This window comes from Coptis chinensis, chromosome 9 (assembly GCF_015680905.1).
Source record: "Coptis chinensis isolate HL-2020 chromosome 9, ASM1568090v1, whole genome shotgun sequence".
NCBI classification, from domain to species: domain Eukaryota; kingdom Viridiplantae; phylum Streptophyta; class Magnoliopsida; order Ranunculales; family Ranunculaceae; genus Coptis; species Coptis chinensis.
Genome location: NC_141464.1, coordinates 25,640,720 through 25,653,767, shown reverse-complemented (window position 1 = coordinate 25,653,767; position 13,048 = coordinate 25,640,720). Strand labels below are relative to the sequence as shown.

At 34.9% G+C, this 13,048-nt stretch overlaps 1 long non-coding RNA gene across 1 annotated transcript; it reads left to right on the top strand.

Moving 5' to 3' along the window:
• Nucleotides 1-4,022: 4,022 nt before the first annotated feature.
• LOC147475332 (uncharacterized) lies at nt 4,023-11,258 on the top strand. Its single transcript, XR_015207795.1, has 12 exons — nt 4,023-4,109; nt 4,348-4,633; nt 4,731-4,779; nt 5,020-5,051; nt 5,885-5,940; nt 8,046-8,152; nt 8,834-8,951; nt 9,086-9,171; nt 9,376-9,577; nt 10,391-10,475; nt 10,550-10,634; nt 10,985-11,258. It is a non-coding gene; the product is annotated as an uncharacterized LOC147475332 (long non-coding RNA).
• Nucleotides 11,259-13,048: the final 1,790 nt, after the last annotated feature.

Here is a 13,048-nt window from a genome sequence, read left to right as displayed (position 1 = left end):
CCTATACTCTTCCCTTTACCCTCCTCCTTTATCCGGGCTTGGGACCGGCATTGTAAAGCTAGCGACAACTTTACAAAGGCGGAGTTAAAAAGTGTTGGCCTGCAAGAACCATTATATGGAGTCTTGCCTTGTGCGAAGAATCTTTGGGGACAGCTTCTTGTTGTTCTGTATTACCTGCTATACCTAAGGAACAATTATGTTGCAGTTGGAAGTGAAATAATCCTCAGCCAACTCGGACCAGGTATCATTGGAGCCAGTGCATTCCGTATCCTTGGCGCACTTCCAGGCACCACCCTAGCCTTTGGTGAGTTCGATTTCAACTTTTAAATTCCGTATCCTTGGCGCACTTCCAGGCGCCATCCTAGCCTTTGGTGAGTTCAATTTCAACTTTTTAATTTTTTATCTTAGTAGTCCTATTAACCATATATTCCGTAAATATTAAGAAAAACTGATATTTGTACTTAAGATCCTCAACACATTATACATAGTGTTCAGATGAACTGCCCGAAATATTTTTTTTTTCAATTGTTTCAGTATGAAATTTGTATTCATTCTTGGAACTCCACCAACAGGGTAGTATCCCCTTGGTAACACTAGTATATTTAGTTTGTCTAGAGGTTATATTTCCAAGGAAATTGTGTTAATCATGTTGCACGCTCTAGGGTGCCAAACCTAGTTGGATGTCCAATCATGATATATAAATCTTCATCTTGTCTTTGGATTTGTTGTAATCGATCTTTTACATATAGCCTTAATTATTATCCTTTTTCTATCCGGACATGGCCAATTTAGAGTGTAATTATCTATATTTTATCAGAATAACAACACTCAATTTTAAGGATAAATGGTCCAACCTTTTTAAGAAGGCAAGTAGTATGTGTTTACGTAACCTCAGTGATAGCGCTAGATTATCAAAAAGCAAGAAAAAAAAATCATTTTAAAGGACAAGGTACCTCTATATAATAAAGGTCGGGCAGTTTGATGCTAATTTATGAAGAATAATATTTAGTTGGATGTTATGGCGACTTCTGTGTTCTTTTACATGATAGCTCACTTCAGTCACAAACTATGGCTTTAATTAGCTCCCAAGGTCACTTAATTTAGCCCAAGGCTTATCGTTTCCTTGGCACTCGGTAATAATTTCCCTTTTCATCGTAGAGAGGCAGTCGGAAAGATGACCACCTTAAAACACACCATGCAGACTACTAAACAATGTCGATAGACCTCAAACCCAAACCATGAGTTATCTTGCAACTTGTAAAACCAGACTCCATGACTACCATCTAGACAGCAAGTATCACCATTGCAGTATCATCATGCCCAATTCCACACACAAAAAACTACTTTTCTCTACAAACCATCCCAGAAACTTATCCATAAACAAGTGCAATCCAAAAGATTGCAGCCAAACAATCCCAAACAATTAATCTTAAAGACGAACTGAACACAACAAATCACAATAATAATTCAATAAACATATCGAGAAATCTTAAAGAGGCCATGCCGATTCACAAGTAGAAAAACACCCAATTGAAAAATGGTAAAAATTTAGCACCCACCAGACAAACACAACTATATTGAATAAAAACATCAGGAAATCGAGTATGGAGAGAGGGAGAGAAAAAAAAAAGGAACATGTTTGCGTTCTTCCTTCGCTCACGTGTAACTGAAAAAGAAGATTCTTTTTTTTTAAGAAATCGTGAAAACAAGGTATAAATTAGTTAGTTTCAAACTGATATATGAGAAGAAAATCAAGAGGGGAGGAAGAAAGGAAGAAGAAACAAACCTGCTTCACAATAATTTTCAGCCGACTTTCTAGCTTTTCCCATAACAGTTTGCCCTAAGTATAACTTATACCAAGTTCTCAAACAAGCATCTAAACCAAAATTTCTAGTATCAAATTCGCGGTGTTTTATTTCTAATTTTGGTTTAATGCTAGTCGAGCAAACCAGTTCTAAAGGGAAACCAAAATATATTGAGTAAAAAACCGCGGTCTTTTATTTCTTTATTTCTCGGCATGTCTAAGAAGGCCCAAAATATCACCCATATATCGGAGATATCTCCGATATATCTCGTTTTTTTGGTACACCGATATAAAAATATTCGATATATCTTAACTAAATATTGAATTATTTTTTTCCCAATATATATTGCAATTTCCGATATAATGATATATATCGACCGATATATACGATATATCTGATATAAAGTATTGACTTTGACTGATATTGTTGACTTTGACCGATATATTGATAGTATTTCCGATATAATCGACGATATTTTTTATATATCAACATACAAAACAAAATTTTGACTGGTCAACAAAAAAGTATATATCTCTGATATTTTCGATATATTTGATATATATATTAGTTTTTGGGTACATCGAAATATTCACAGAATTCAATAATTTGGACCTTGGTCTAGCAAACCAATCACGCGCCTATTTCATTTCTATTTAACCTAATTTTTTTTTCGATTGTTTTTCTAACTAATTAACTTAATAATTAATAGGTATATCATTAATAACACTTCTGGAAGTCACATCACAAGTGATTTCAAAAATTTCGCAAAATCACTCTTAAAGTGATGTTGAATACATAGATATTACATCACTTTATAAGTGACACGGTGAGTGACAACACTTTTAAAGTGATGTTGAATACATAGATATTACATCACTTTATAAGTGACACGGCGAGTGACGTAAAAAAGTGTTACTATATCACTATTACGACATCACTTATTAAAATGATGTTGTACAACTCTACTAAATCAGCCTTTCAAATAAGTGATGTTAAAAAAAAATTGTGATAATTATTACATCACATATTGAGAAAAGTGATGTCATAATTTTCATATGACATCACTTCGCTGAAAGTGATCTAAAATTAGTGATGTCATATGTCATATTTGTTGTAGTGATTGTCTCAACTGAAAATCTATATCACCTCAACGGAAAACAAAACCTATCTTGAAATGCAACGCTAACGCAAACCACAAGCAGCAACCAACCTTCTTCAACACTAAACCTGTCAAGACTTATCAACTATGTTCATTTAATGAACACACCCAATAAGCAAACATGCAAATCGGGTCAGCATTATAAAAATGCTGGTGTCAGTAGCTCTAAAATACAACATATACTGATACATATACATACACCATCCATAAGGCAGTTAGTTCCTCCACTGAGGCACCTTAACTTCCAACAACTAATAGGACATTCTTAACTACAATAAATAAGGCAGGTAGTTCCTCCACTGAGGCGCCTTAACTTCCCACTAACCACACAACAAACCATACGCATAATAAAAAAGCATTTAGTTAATCCACCAGGCGCCTTAGGTTCTAACTAAACTAATAACCAGCCAAGCACATTCTTTACTTACCGCATTTCATGCTCAATTACGGAGTGGGTCGTCTCTGCCCAAGTAATTAGTTTGACCCACCCTTCAGCAAAACCATATACAATCATCTATCTAAAGATATATCATTAACCAACATATTACCATAATTATATTAATTAAGGCTTTCTTTGCGTGTCCCTAAAATCACGTCGTATCTATGTCTTACCTAGTTTCCCTGGCTACCACAATCCCTTCCCAACGCCGAACATGTACATCGACATGCCTCCCCTTACATAATGAGCCACTCCGTACGTAACTACCCTGAACGGGATGCCGCACACCAGGTAACCCTCACACGAAAGCCATTATGTAAGTACTTCCACTACACCATTTGGGCTAATTTGCAACCAATGAGAATTTTCATTAGTAACACATATACATCCGTTAGGTAATTTAAAACATTTAAAATCCGTTAGCAATACAAGTATCCGTTGGTAATATTATGTAACATTTCTTTTAATGTTTTGTGACGTTTGCTCATGTGTTACAGAGTTAGGAAAGAAAAAGGAAAAATCACTTTGTTAAAAAAGAAAAAATAAATCACGTTGAAAAAAAAGCAGAAACTTAAGCGGGAGTTTTTTATGTTCTCGCGCTCATCTAAATGCCAAACCCAACCCAAATTAAAATAGAATTATAGAAGTCAAAGAAAAAAAAGAAAAGGTGTGTTGTGGCTAGGGTTTCCATCGATTTCCTCACTAGGTAAGTCGTCCGACTTCTCTTCCCCCCTCCCTTTCTTCTTGTTCATCTTCTCTTCCTCCCTTTCCAATAAACTGTCTAGGGTTTTGATTTCAGATTTACTAAAGTAAAAATTGATCTATGTTCTTAAGTTATCAAATCATCTTAAATATCAAAGGAGCAGTCGTTGATTTTGTCACCAAGGGTAACTCAAAGTTTGGGTAATAAGCTATATAATTTTGTTTTCTTGTTTATGATTCAGTGTGTTCTTTGAGGTTTCTTGCATTTAAACTTGAGTTGTTGAAGAAGAGTCTAGCATTGGTGGAAGGTGTCTATGATTTATTTGATAAAATTCCAGAAAGAATTTCTGAACATGGAAGTTGCGGTTGAATTGTCTTGATAAGATAACTAACGTTTGAATGAAGTGGCATTGGGGTAGCCACTTGAAGCTCCAATAGAACCTGATGCTGATGAACTCGGAGTTGATAATGCTAACTCAGAAATTGGAATAGAAGACTGATGGCCCTCAATCTCTATCTTATTCCCAGGTTTTTATTTTAGTCTTTCACTTTATCGATGTGAAATGTAATAACGTTATGTTATGATATACCTATTTGAATATGACCGTGTGAACATTAATTGCAGGAAGAAATGGAGGCTTCTCTTTTCAGCTCTACAAAGTTTGGCTAGTCATGTAAAGCGTTTAAGTTTCTTTTGTATATATCTCAGACTCAAGTATAAAATAGCGCCTTCTATACCAGGGAAGTTCCCTGACACTTATAAGCATCATGTACTTAGTTTTAAGTGTACTCTTGAACTGTTGTGCATTCGCCCTTTTCAGCAATTTAATTTGCTAACCATTTTATCTTGTCTACTCTAAACTATGTATTTCTTTTGTTTCTTATATGCTCCTTTGTTGGATACTTGGATGTAGAGAGAATCAAGCAGATTATGAGTGGAATCCAGGTATCTTACAAAACAAAGTCAATGTTATTCTTTTTATGGTTTTAGTTAATTCCATGCATTGGCAAACCCAATGCTTTACAAGTATAAATTAAGAAAATGAACTTTCTATGTTGGTAACAGTCTGATGTAATTTTAGTGTTGGTATGCTTGTCTTGATGTAATGGCGTTAACTACTTATTAATAAGGATAAGAAATGGTCTTGCTGTTGTTTGAAGTCACATGTACGTAGATATTAAATTATAATTTAAGATAGAGAACATGGTTTTAATGTGGATTAAGGGACACTAGTACATAATAGGCCTTTTGTGACTGTTTTGAAAGAGTTTTTGTCACCTTTGTATCCTAGACCGTCACAAAAGTTTTTTGACATACTTTTTGTGATGTTTATTTTAAAGAATACATGTGTGGATGACTGGATGGAACATTGTGTGACATTTCCACTGAAACTGTTATGAATACCTTGCGTTTATGTGATTGTTTTGATTATTTCTATCCTTGCACACACTCAATTAGTTAAAAAAACTAACTCACAAACAAAAGCCCAAGATTCCATATATGTTTTTCGGTGTAATTGCTCTTGTGTGGCTCTATCTCTCCCACAACTCTATCTCCCTCTTCACTTGTGCTGCTAGGGTTTCCAAGTTTAAAAATACCTGTAGGGATTATTTGCTCTTAGCTCTCCCATGAATCTCTCTTCTTCACTCAAAATTGGCGTTGAAGTAGTACCAGTAGCTCTTTGAAAATAAGATATTGTAATTGGTAAAAGAATCTAAACATACGAGGTTAGTTGATTGTCTTCTTCCTTTTTGCAATTGAGTGAATTCCTTTTTCAGGAACAAGCGAGATACGCACTCTCTCCCCAATTGCAGGAACAATCGTCTCACGCAAGGTATAGTTTTTCATTTAATTTGTTGTTTGCATTTATTTCTTCAGTACAATTTAAACTGTTAAACTCAAATTTTGTGCGATTATTTCGTGGTTTGGTATTTTTCATATTATCTACTGTTTGCAGGTTAAAGTTTTTGTTGATTTTGTTGTTAGAAAGATAGAAAATTTTAATTCACCAACATGAATATTACCGAAATTTTATTGAGTAATTGAATTATTATGAACAAGGAGCAAAACTGTTTTTAGGAATATGGTTCCCGTGCATTAATTTCATATAGACGAACACAGAGTATTTGAGGAAGTGTGAAACAAAAAACTTTAGGTGTTAGAAACACAATATTTTTTTTAACAATGCCGAACATATAAGGTAATAGGCTAAAAGCTGAACTTGTTGTCAAGCGAATTTGATTAATTAGCTGTATTTTAAATATTAAGGACTGCCATGGCTTGTTTAATGCTTAAGCCTGAGGTTAAGGTGCAACATGGTTCCGTCGTGGGTAAACGCTAATTGGTAAAACACTATTTATCGAGCGTTTAACCGCGGTCTATTTTTTACTCTATTCCGTTGATGATTATACTTGAATGTGATAACTGCTTTTGTTGTTCTTGCATGAGAGCATTGAGTATTTTTGAGTGTGTATGATTAATGTGTTTTACAAAGTGACCAAAGTAGATTTCATAGTAGAACGCAAGTCTGCTTATATAAGTTAATAGAAGGACAAGGGCAGTGTTGGTGCTAGTTAAGCAAGGGTCATGTCTTGTTTTCCCCTTACATTTCTTTTGGGATGTTCGGACCTTGATATATAGTGGTCTTGTTTGTTTTTCTTTTGCCTAGCGGATAGTATGGACGTATGGTTGACGCGACACACAGTTAAATCTTTTTGATTTTGAACTAACATTTGACTTTTTAATCTTCGTTTGCTATTTTGTTACTGTTATAGAACTTATTGAATAAGGATATTCTTTTAACAATAATCTAATCAAGGGGGTGAGGCATCAAAGTGGTAGAAGATCCTAGAGAACTCTGTTCAAATTGCTTGTGTTGACTTGTTGAAGCTTTATTTTGTTACTTTTGTTTAGTCCTTTGGAATTATTTGATGTTGTTTACTCAGACAAAGAAAAGCTTGCTTTAATTTCTTAAGATTCAAACTAGAATCCTCTAAACACTTAAACCAGAACCTGTTGGTTAATGAATGATTCAATGCTTTTTTTAGGACATATAGTCTATAGAATACTTTGATTATTTTCTCTTTAGTAACTAACCCTCCTTAGTCTATTGTAACTTTAGTACTTATTCAAACTTCAGTGTTTGTTTTCCTTCAAGAGCTTCAACATACTTTCTTCCAATTGGTTTCCAAATGACGCTTCTATTCTTTGTGGATGTGGAATAAGTGCGTGTCTCATTTCCAATGTCTTAACTAATATGCGGAATTTTGTCCAAAGGCATTAAATAATATGGTGGATGTTATTCAAACTGATTTCTTAGTGGTAGTCTTAATTCATTGGTTAATAGTTATTATAGCTGATTCAAATAGGGGGTTGTAAATATGATTGAAGAAGACACACCTACTACTCGTGTTGAAATAGCCTTGAGGGTGTTCCGAGAATGCTAGCTACTTGTACAAAGAATGCTTTCGAGGGGATGCACTGATTTTGAGCACATTTTTTATCTTAGTTGGAGTTGGATTTGGCCAGGACAACCTACATAGGATAGATAGTACTTTGTCTGTTTTCTAATTAATGAGCCCAAATTCATTGCATTCAGAGATCTGACCACATCTCTGCCGCTTCTGCGACTGCTGGAGGCATCGAGGCCATTCACACCGCAGGTGGAAATGTTTGTTTTGCGAGTGCAAACGCAGGCTGGTCTTTCACACTGCATTCATTTGCCAAGCTGTATGTTAAGCTCCATGGGATCCCATTTGATGTCGCAAAATTTGCTTCTCGTCTCTGGGGAGATATATATATTATCATCCTGATACCAGGGTTTTTAAGGGAGAACTTCCTGGGAATGGAAGGGATAGATAAAAGAATTCGTATTGTTAATGTGTATGGTGTGTTGTTTCCTTTGAAATATATTGATGAACAAGCATTTGTTTCCTTTAGAGAATCGCAATAGCATATCTGTTGGCTGCATTATGTGAGATTTGGCTCAAGCGTGGCGATGTCGTTAAATCAGAAATGTCATTGCTGAAGAATTACCAATTTTAGTGGTAAGTTTCACATGTATTGCTTTGGTAAGTTTCACATGTATTGCGTTAACAATATTGTTCTCTTCAGTTATGATTTTGCTTTTTATCGCAAGAAGACTCTCTGCTTATTTCACTGTTGTGCACATGGCTCTATTGTATGGTTTGTTTGTCCCTGATTGGGAATACCAACTTCCAAGTGAAGGCACTTCTGTTGCAACAAGGACCTTCACTGTAGGTTCAACACTCTTTGTATAAATATTTAACTTGATTTTAACTTCGTGTCCGGCCTTTGTCTCAAATCAGAGCTAATGAAGTTGTATATATTCTTCCATCCGAAGGTGAAATGTGGAGTAAGGGAGACACTAAACAATTACTTTTAACATCAAGGACTAGAATGATAAAAGTAGAAAGTAGAAACCGAAGTTGTCAACCTGGTGTTAGTTTCATTACCTCTTGGACTCACTAAACGGACAAGAACGCCGATCCTTCTTCCATCAAATGGCATGTTTGAAAAATAAATGCATTCGTCGTATAATTGCACTTGAATTATCATTTCTTACTTAGGCTATGTTTTTAGTCACCGGAGTTGTGTTGTAAACTTCTAGAACAGGGTGGTCCTCTACTATATGATAGCTGCTCTTTCGTTCTATTTGAAGGTGCTGGTGCTAAAGTTACATATGTTCTAACTTTCATTCTCAATAGGAATGGGAGCAGTTCATTGGGTTGTAATGTCTAAGGGAGCTCTATTGATGATCATTCCTCACTTTCAACTATATCACGCCTCCACTCCAGCGCTCCAGGTCTTCTCTCCACTCTCAAGGTACGTTCCTACACTCCTACTTTTTTTCTTTTTCTTCTCCAGCCTCTCTCCACTCTCTTTTTATGTTCTTCACTTCACTTCTCTCCCACTTTTTTTTTTCTTCTTTTCCTGTCTCTCTCCACTCTCTTCTTCAGTTTTGCTTGGTAAATGAAATAGAGTATGGCCTGCAGTGGCTGGAAATAGAGAAGTCAAAAAGGAATGGCCTGCAGTTACCTGTCAGGTAGTACAACCTACATAGAATAGATAGTACATACTTTATGTCTGTTTTTTCCTTATGTATCAAACTCTATTTCTTTTACCTATCTACCTTAGTTTAGTCTTCTAAGTCCTCTGTTTTTGTAATTTGGATCATTCGTCTTTTTTAGGTCCAAGATGATAGATTATTATGTGCTAAGATTATGTGTTGAATCTTATTTTTCATCAGGATGTTATAGAGTTCCAAATGAATTTCTTTAAGAGTACAACTAAGCTCAATCTCAAGCATCAAAATATGGCTCAATCAAATTTCTCTGCTTCATACAGAATAACAACACTCTATTGGTCCAATACCAATTAGATTCCAAAAGCTCAACAACAAACGCAGAGCCTTCCAGAGATCTAGCTTAGCTCATCACTACTAAAAAAAGGTATTTTATATCGGTTATGAAATTGCTGCTCTATCGGTTTTGTGCAAATGTCTTTTTTTGTTGATTTGATAGACTGATTTCTAATGATGCCTTGAATTTGGTTAGGGGTTTATGCTAAGATGCAGTACCGTGTTTCGTGTGAGGTTCACTCACATGTTGAGAGTTCGTTCTAGGACTAACAGAGATTTAAAGCATAGTACATTTATTAATATGAAATTTTGTTAGTAACTTTTTCTTGGTTGATTGGTATGCATCTGAATTTGGCTTGTTATAGTTTGTTGTAGCTGAAAAAATGAATGGTATGATCATTTGTTTGAATGCAATTAATTGATCCGATATGCTAATACTATCGCTAGTTTTGGATGGATATCTGCTAATTCGCTTTGTTTCCGTGGTGTTGATTTAATGTTTGGAATTTTTGTTTAAGCTTGTCTTATGTTCACTAAGTTCTTCTGATTGACTTGTTATGACACATATAAGTTGTTGTAGAGCATTGTAGCATAAGCTTCCATATATTGTTTTGAAGTTTTATCCTATATATTTTAGAAATGTCAATCAGGATCAAAGTATGTAATAGTGTACTCGACGACTATCTCGTTAAATTTATCAAATACATGAAATCATTCTTAGTATTTGAAAATCTCATTTGATTTTGTTTTACTCAAACCCAATCACCGAGAAGTTTTCATAAATTTTCTTGGATGGCTTATGTAGTGGTCCACCGCTGATAGATACAGTTGTGTTGTTTACCTTTGTTTGAGTCAATCATGTAATCCTCGATGTTATTTTTTTGCCGCATTTATGTAATTTCAGATTGACGAAGACATTCTCCGGAAGTGATTAAGATGGGATTTGACAGAGTCAATTAATCAATCTCTTTTGCAGAGTACAAAATGAGGTACTATCCGATGTTTCATGGCGATCTTGATATTTTTTCCACTTCATTGGTGTAATTTGTTGAAACCTTTTCAGGCCACCATTGCATATTATTTGCTTATGGATAACCGCTTTCGAGCTACCAAATGGCTATCTTGGAGCTGAGTTTCAGGAGTCAATGGTGTGTTTTTTTCTCAATGTATAGTTTTCTTTTATCATTTTGTAGTCCTTTGCTTATTTTATATACTAGTGGGTGGGGATACCCGCCTCGGCCAATAGCGTAGCCATGGTATAGATTTCAATGGCACAATAGTAATATAAGAGCAGATAGTAGTAGTATTAGAATATCAGCAAATAGTAGTAGTAATTAAATCACTAATCCCTAAGCTCAAAGTCTCACTATTGCCCAAACCCCTTAAGTTCCAGAGGGTTAACTTAAATAACACTAGAAAATAGTTTGTTAGTTTATTGTTAAAGTAATCTACTGAATAGACATATTGTTCATGTGTTCCATTTTTTTTTTCCTTCCAGGTGGTATTCAAGCTTTTCCATGGTGGAACGAATATGCAAAGCTTTCATGCAGCGGAGTCATTTATGCAGCTCTGTTATTGTTTCTTTGCTTTAGTTTTAACTTTTTGTCGATGAAAATTGATAAACACTTTAACTAGAAACTTGGTTTTTGCTTATTTGTTTAGTGTTGATAGATTAGGTGTAATGAGTTGTTCTGGTTGGCGTGGGCATTTAGAACATTTTGTTTTTCATTATGTTTCGTTGTGTGGATGAATGGAAGGAAGGAATTTAATTACTAGAGTTTGTTAAAGTTATAGATGAATAGAAAAACTTAAATGATACATTATGGAATAAAAAAAGGTGCAGGAACAGGTACGTGCACCAATACTTTGCTGTTCATGGATTTTATTCGAAGGTTAACTATTTTGCTGTCAAACTTTTCATGGTTTCATTTGGGTGGTGTCTAGTCTTTGGATTTTCTGTAGGTTTTTATGAAGTCTTTAGAGGTCAGTACAGGGTTTGACTCTTTGCTTGGCTCAAGTGTTGATCGATGTTGGCAACTTATTTAATATATTATTGTTATGATAGTTGTATATTTTGGAATTTGCATTTGTGTATGTATGGATGTGGCGAAACAGATAAAGGTATATTACTTCTCAATAGAAATTGGATCTTGGTATATTACTTATTTGTGAATGAGCTATGTTAGAAAATGTGGTAGAGATTGTGATTGAGCAAATGCAGTTAACATTACAGTGGCCCCACATACATAAAAATTTGAACAAACTAATTTTTTTTTATACAATGAAAATTCATTAGTAACGGATAGAAAACCGTTAGCAATTGAAAATTAGTAACGGTTTTCAAATGTTAGAAAGGGGATATTACTAACACTTTATCAGTTGCAAACAAATTATGTACAAAATTAATAACCGTTACTAATAAATTGTAACGGTTTTTATGCGTTGTTGAAATTAATTTAAGTAACACTTGTTAACCGTTAGTAAAATTTCTAACGGATATTAAGCGTGACTAATATCTGTTACTATTATTTGTCACGCTTTTGTGTCAACGCAAGATAACCGTTACTAATATTTTTTGTAACGGATGTGTATCCGTTACTAATAGACTGTTTTGGTGTAGTGTTCCACTATTCGGCATAAAATATTGCGCGTCTCGTTCTAATTTTGCGAACGGAATAATCAAGCCACCATTCGGCTACGCCAGAAAGGCCATTCAGCTTCACAGAAATGCCAGAAGGGCCATTCAGATTCACTGAAACGCCAGAAGGGCCAAATCACAAGAGTTGTCGTAGCTAGGTTCTAGGATTTTCGTTATGTAATTTATTCAAGTTTCATACATTTATGACTCATAATAATTCCACTATATCACGTGCAGGTCAAATACCTTATTGCACTAAGCCACAATATTTAGAAATATCTCAATTATATCTCATAACCCCGTTCATTCTTTCACGTGTCAATATAATATTTCACTACGCCACACTCCCGTGGGAAATATCCACAAATACTCTACTACCTCCAAGTAGCATCTCACAGGTAAAATAATGGAGCGTTTATACATTTATTTCTCCAAAACTATTGCATTTAATATATATATCCCAACGTATTATATAATGTCACAATTGCTTCAAACGTATCGCATACATTTTTATAGCGTTTTTAGGAATATTATAGCGTTTTAGGAATATTATATCAAAGTCAACACGTCATTGTCAAAGTCAAATTGTCGTTTCCATGTTCAGCAGGTTCATGGTCATAGCCATGGCTCATGGCTAAGGTCAAAGGTGCATGGTTCATGGGCTCAGGGCTAAGGTCATGGTTCGGACCCAACTAGACAAGCCTATGACTCAACCAAAGATTTAAATAATGTTAGCCTGATCCAACATCAAAGCCAAACCAGAGACCGACCCAACAATAGATTTAGCCCAACTAGAAATGTCTAAAGGAAATAGATCCACTTAAAACAATAATGGCCCAGCCCACAAAAATAAAAGAGAGCCGGTCCATGTAAACAAAAATTAGAACAGGCCCCAACCAAAAATAGAACCGGCCCAACACAAAA